Consider the following 6,005-nt stretch of genomic DNA (forward strand, 5'->3'; position numbering starts at 1 on the left):
GCTTTTTCAGGGTCGACAAATCCTAAATCCGTTTCCAGAATGAGATTTTCACTCTGCAGCGGAGTGTGCGCTGATATGAAACTTCCTGGCAGATTAAAACTGTGTGCCCGACCGAGACTCGAACTCGGGACCTTTGCCTTTCGCGGGCAAGTGCTCTACCAACTGAGCTACCGAAGCACGACTCACGTCCGGTACTCACAGCTTCTGTAAAGTTTGGAAGGTAGGAGACGAGGTACTGGCAGAAGTGAACCTGTGAGTACCGGACGTGAGTCGTGCTTCGGTAGCTCAGTTGGTAGAGCACTTGCCCGCGAAAGGCAAAGGTCCCGAGTTCGAGTCTCGGTCGGGCACACAGTTTTAATCTGCCAGGAAGTTTCATATCAGCGCACACTCCGCTGCAGAGTGAAAATCTCATTCTGGAAACATCCCCCAGGCTGTGGCAAAGCCATGTCTCCGCAATATCCTTTCTTTCAGGAGTGCTAGTTCTGCATGTTTCGCAGGAGAGCTTCTGTAAAGTTTGGAAGGTAGGAGACGAGGTACTGGCAGAAGTGAAGCTGTGAGTACCGGACGTGAGTCGTGCTTCGGTAGCTCAGTTGGTAGAGCACTTGCCCCCGAAAGGCAGAGGTCCCGAGTTCGAGTCTCGGTCGGGCACACAGTTTTAATCTGCCAGGAAGTTTCCTAAATCCGTTTCTTACTTTTGTTCAGTCTTGCTTCCATTGTCGATTGAAACGTGGGACACGCATCTCTGGTGCCTTTATCTTTCCTAAAGCCAAACAGATTGTCATCTAACGCATCCTCAATTTTCTTTTCTATTCATATGTATATTATTCTTGTCAGCAACAGCTGCTCGAGCTGTTACGATGATTGAGCGACAATAAGCACGTGTCGGCTCTTGCAGTCTTCGTAATTGTGTGGCTGATGTTTCTCCGAAAGTCAGATGGTATATCGGCGACTCATACATTCCGTCCACCAATGTGAATAATCGTTTTGTTGCCACTTTCCCCAGTGATTTTAGAAATTCAGATGGAAGATTATCTATCCTTTTTACTTTATTTTTGACGTTAAGTCGTCCAATGCTCTTTCAAATTTTGATACTAATACTGGGGCCCTAATCTCTGCCCTGTCGGCTACTGTTTCTTCTTGTGTCACTTTATCAGACAACTCCTCCCCCTCATAGATGACTTCAATGCCCTCTTTCCACCTATCCCCTCAAAAGGACTAACTGCAGTAATTCACGTGAAGAGTCAACGGTTTGGCAACATAACAATCATTAAGCCAATGTGACGCGCGAGCTGAATGATGTGCGTTATACTGAAGGGGGTCGGGTGTGGGGTGTGGGGAGGCAATATAAAACAGTTGAAGTATTTTCTACACCTTTCATCAATCCGGTTTCGAAACTTTTCCAATTGACGCGATAGTGTTGGTTTCAAAGTGTCTTCGCAACCCGTCAAGCCACAGAACGTAACTATGACCACCTCCCGGTAATCAACGGAGTTGCAGATGTCCAGGTAGCTGTTTCATCGTTTCGCCAGTGGGAATGAATAACACCTAGGATGTCTACACGATAACAAGCAGGGGTTGGTTGCTTATAGATAGTACCAGCCAAGCTGGCAAAGTCTGTCGGCGACGGTGATGAGCAGGCCATCACCGTGAGGTTTGGAGAAGCATCGTCGCTCCCGAGCGCCGGATTAGCTTTCAGCGTACGCCAGCATTACTCATTGGGGCCACTTGGCGTACGGTCCTGCATCTGACACCGTTTGGCTCGAGGTTCGAACTAGAATATTGAAAGGCACCACTCGCTTAGCGACTACCATCGTATAACGCTGCCATACTGTCACTCGGATGGGTTAGCCTTGGCCGCAAGCCGCTGCCGGGACGCCCAGCAACGTCCCTCTTATTCTCATTTCTTATAATCGTCTCCTAAATTAAGTAGTTCTCCTTCCCTCTTACCGTCACTGTCAGAGCGTCAGTCACTTGTGGGTGTCTAGCCAACAAGAACGCTACTCTCCGAGCCACGCTGCGTTTCTTACAACTGCGGCCGTTATGCTAACGGCGCAGCGCCTCGAAGGACCACGGGTTCGTCGTGAATACTGCCCGCTGTGCATGAACCTGGAGCATCGCTACACTGTAACCAATGCTACTGGCTGCGTGTGTTTGCAACGTGTGCATTTTTGCATTTGTTCCCCACTAGACATGTCAAACGCTGTTAATGAGGAGGTCGGAAGTGCAGCTTTGGCAAGCCTATGCTTGCTCCCCTACCCTCCGATTGGTTCGACACCACTCGACGCCGCCGAGTCCTTACACTTCACAGATATCGTCCAAATAATAGGAATCATTCCACCCCAACAGAGAGATGAAAATGTCTTAGGGTAAAATGTGCGTGTGACTGTACGTTTCTGACTGCACACGTTATATATAATATTGTCTAATGTTTCAAACAACTTTATTCCCCACGGGAAGATATATTATATTATCCTATAGTAACGACATGCAAAGTGTTTGGTATTCTCTTGTGTTTCCAGGCATTTATATTTGCCGTTCGAAAGTTCAGTACTGTGAACGAAAAAGAAAGGACAATAATAAGTTTCCATCTCTCATTGTCTGACTGCAGCTGTCTCCTAAATTAAGTACTTTTCATTCAACTCTTTCATTCAGTGTTTTGAGTGCTTTAATGCTCCGTTGCTGGCAATAATGTACCGATCGTTTGAAATCGTCGATAATGAGTGTTACAACTTTTAATACTTTTCTAGTCCTTCACAGCATCTCTCTAAGTCAAATTCCTTAATGCTTTAACAGATGACTCATTAAACTTTCTTTTTTCTGATGAAGAAGTTCAGTAAACGCATTACGTATTTCTTTTAGTATCCATTCATTGAATACTTTATCTTGGCACTTAATTCTGAACGTTCTTCTAAAGCTCATTTCTAATTCCTTATTTTCTTTCCAGGGTCTAGATTTCACTCTTATACAGAGGTGAGCTCCAGACGTACTATCTTCAATTTCATTTCAGATTTTGATACCATTAGAGGCCATTCGCTGAAGAATAGCTGTTTTCATCTGTGACAGTGTGCTTATTGTGTCACTATTGATTCCGTAATACTGCATAGTCGTACACCCTAGATAGGGGAAAACCTACACCTGTGTTAGTACTGTATGTTGTCTGACTTTCATTTTAAGCAGTTTGTTATTATCCTTCACTCACTCTGCTCATTATCAACTTCGTCTGATCTTATCATCAACCAAACAACGGAAAATCCAGGATAGAATGCCATAGTATTTTGAAAAGGAAAGTTGCCACCAACTATATAGTGGAGATGCTGAGTCGCAGATAGGAACAACAAAAAACTATCACAAATTAATAAAGCTTTGTGCCAGTAACACCTTCGTCAAAAACAGATGACCACACACACACACACACACACACACACACACACACACACACGTAAAAGCAACCCACACTCACGACTGCAGTCTCAGGCAACCCACATTATTATCAACCCACATTTCTTGGCGAGGTATGCTGTCACTTCCATCAATATATCTGCACGCAGCTCGTGGTCTAGTGGCTAGGGTTGCTGCCTCTCGATCACAGGATCCTGGGTTCGATTCCCGGCAGGGTTGGGGATTTTCTCTGCCCGGGGACTGGGTGTTTGTGTTGTTCTCATAATTTCCTCATCATCACCATCATTCGTGATGGTGGCTAGAGTGGACTGCGTAAAGAAAAGCTGGACTGTGTAAAAATTGGGACATTGTACGGACGCTGATGACCGTGTAGCTGAGCGCCCCACAAGCCAAACATCATCATCAACATGTTCTTTATTAAGGTCATCAGGGTTAAATCATCTATTATCCATAAAACTGATGTCTATTTCCTCAGATTCGAATCTCTATTTACAGTTTTTGTAGGTGTGAATCAAATACTCGTAGAATATAGCGTTCGCTGACAGATGTAGGAATATTTCCAGAACTTTTCCGTAAGTTCCGAGTAAATGCCTACACAGGAGATTTGCAAGCTTTTTTTTCGTGAATCAGCGAGGAGTTTTTCTCAAGATCCAAACACGTAATCGAGAAGACAATATGTACGAACGGTACATTTCAGTAGAGACCTAATTCTCTGACCACTGTGGTGACGCAGCAAACATAGCATCTTCAGAATCGTAACAAAATAAGTGCAAAGCAAATATTAAATGAAGTCCTAACTAATAATGCATTACTTCACTTCATCGTGGCCTGATGCAGCAATAATGATTCAGTGTTCGAAAAACAGAAAACAGTCTCTGTTGCTAGTGTTTCATTAATAATGTTTAATAATGACGTGTGTAAGGTGTATGCTTCGCCGGCGATGGGCGAGGCATGATAGAATCTCTAATCAGAGAGTAGTTTATCGTTAGTTGTTGCTTGTCACGAGTCTGCGCGAGTCGACAGTAGTAGAAGGAAGTCGGCAGTAGTAGTCAGTCGGATACAGTACCGAGTGGACGGTAGTAGTCTGCAGGAGTCGGCATGCGTCGGCTGTGTGCTCTGGTCGCGACTCTGGTCAGGACTGTGGAGGATGAGAAAAATTTGTTGCTCATGGCAAGTCCAATTGACTCACCATCGCTGCCAAATGTTTGCCCCCCGGCCCCCCCCCCCCCCCCCCCCCCAGTGGAGGGTTATGTAAGGTGTATGCTTCGCCGGCGATGGGCGAGGCATGACAGAATCTCTGACCAGAGGGTAGTTTATCGTTAGTTGTTATTTGTCACGAGTCTGCGCGAGTCGACAGTAGTAGAATGAAGTCGGCAGTAGTAGTCAGTCGGATACAGTACCGAGTGGACGGTAGTAGTCTGCAGGAGTCGGCATGCGTCGGCTGTGTGCTCTGGTCGCGACTCTGGTCAGGATTCTGGACGATGAGTATTGTTGTAGAAGGTAAAGAAGCAGCCTTGCGCATAATTAATAATGTATGTTAATTGTAATTTAATTTGTTCAGAAACAATTTTTTTATAAAGTAACTCTTTTAAATAAAAGTATTCATTTCAATTTAAAGAATTTTTCCTCTCTTTTGAAGAAAAAGCATTCATTTCAATTTAAAGAATATTTCCTATGCATTACTTCCAAGAATAAAAAATATATATATATACGCCAGCATTGCACGAAGCTGTGTCGATAGTTGCAGTTTATTGAGGTAAGAATTTTGCTTTTGTTATTCGCACAGAGCATAACTTAATCATAGCTAACACTTGGTTCAAGAATCATAAAAAAAGGTTGTATACCTGGAAGAATCCTGGAGATACTAAAAGGTATCAGATAGATTATATAATGGTAAGACAGAGATTTAGGAACCAGGTTTTAAATTGTAAGACATTTCCAGGGGCAGATATGGATTCTGACCACAATCTCTTGGTTATGAACTGCAGATTGAAACTGAAGAAACTGAAAAAAAAAAAGATGGGGATTTAAGGAGATGGGACCTGGATAAACTGAAAGAACGAGAGGTTGTAGTTTCAGGGAGAGCATAAGGGAACAATTGACAGGAATGGGGGAAAGAAATACAGTAGAAGAAGAATGGGTAGCTCTGAGGGATGAAGTAGTGAAAGCAGCAGACGATCAAGTAGGTAAAAAGACGAGGGCTAATAGAAATCCTTGGGTAACAGAAGAAATATTGAATTTAATTGATGAAAGGAGAAAATATAAAAATGCAGTAAATGAAGCAGGCAAAAAGGAATACAAACGTCTCAAAAATGAGATCGACAGGAAGTGCAAAATGGCTAAGCAGGGATGGCTAGAGGACAAATGTAAGGATGTAGAGGCTTGTCTCACTAGGGGTAAGACAGATACTGCCTACAGGAAAATTAGAGAGACCTTTGGAGAGAAGAGAACCACTTGTATGAATATCAAGAGCTTAGATGGCAACCCAGTTCTAAGCAAAGAAGGGAAGGCAGAAAGGTGGAAGGAGTATATAGAGGGTTTATACAAGGGCGATGTACTTGAGGACAATATTATGGAAATGGAAGAGGATGTAGATGAAGATGAAA

The 6,005-nt window shown here is 43.7% G+C and overlaps 1 non-coding gene across 1 annotated transcript; it reads left to right on the forward strand.

The window, feature by feature from the left end:
• The first annotated feature begins 574 nt into the window (after window positions 1-574).
• Trnas-cga lies at window positions 575-649 on the forward strand. The gene has a single exon. It is a non-coding gene; the product is annotated as a tRNA-Ser (tRNA).
• Window positions 650-6,005: the final 5,356 nt, after the last annotated feature.

The sequence above is a fragment of the Schistocerca americana genome, chromosome 2 (genome assembly GCF_021461395.2).
Source record: "Schistocerca americana isolate TAMUIC-IGC-003095 chromosome 2, iqSchAmer2.1, whole genome shotgun sequence".
In the NCBI taxonomy this organism is placed as follows: domain Eukaryota; kingdom Metazoa; phylum Arthropoda; class Insecta; order Orthoptera; family Acrididae; genus Schistocerca; species Schistocerca americana.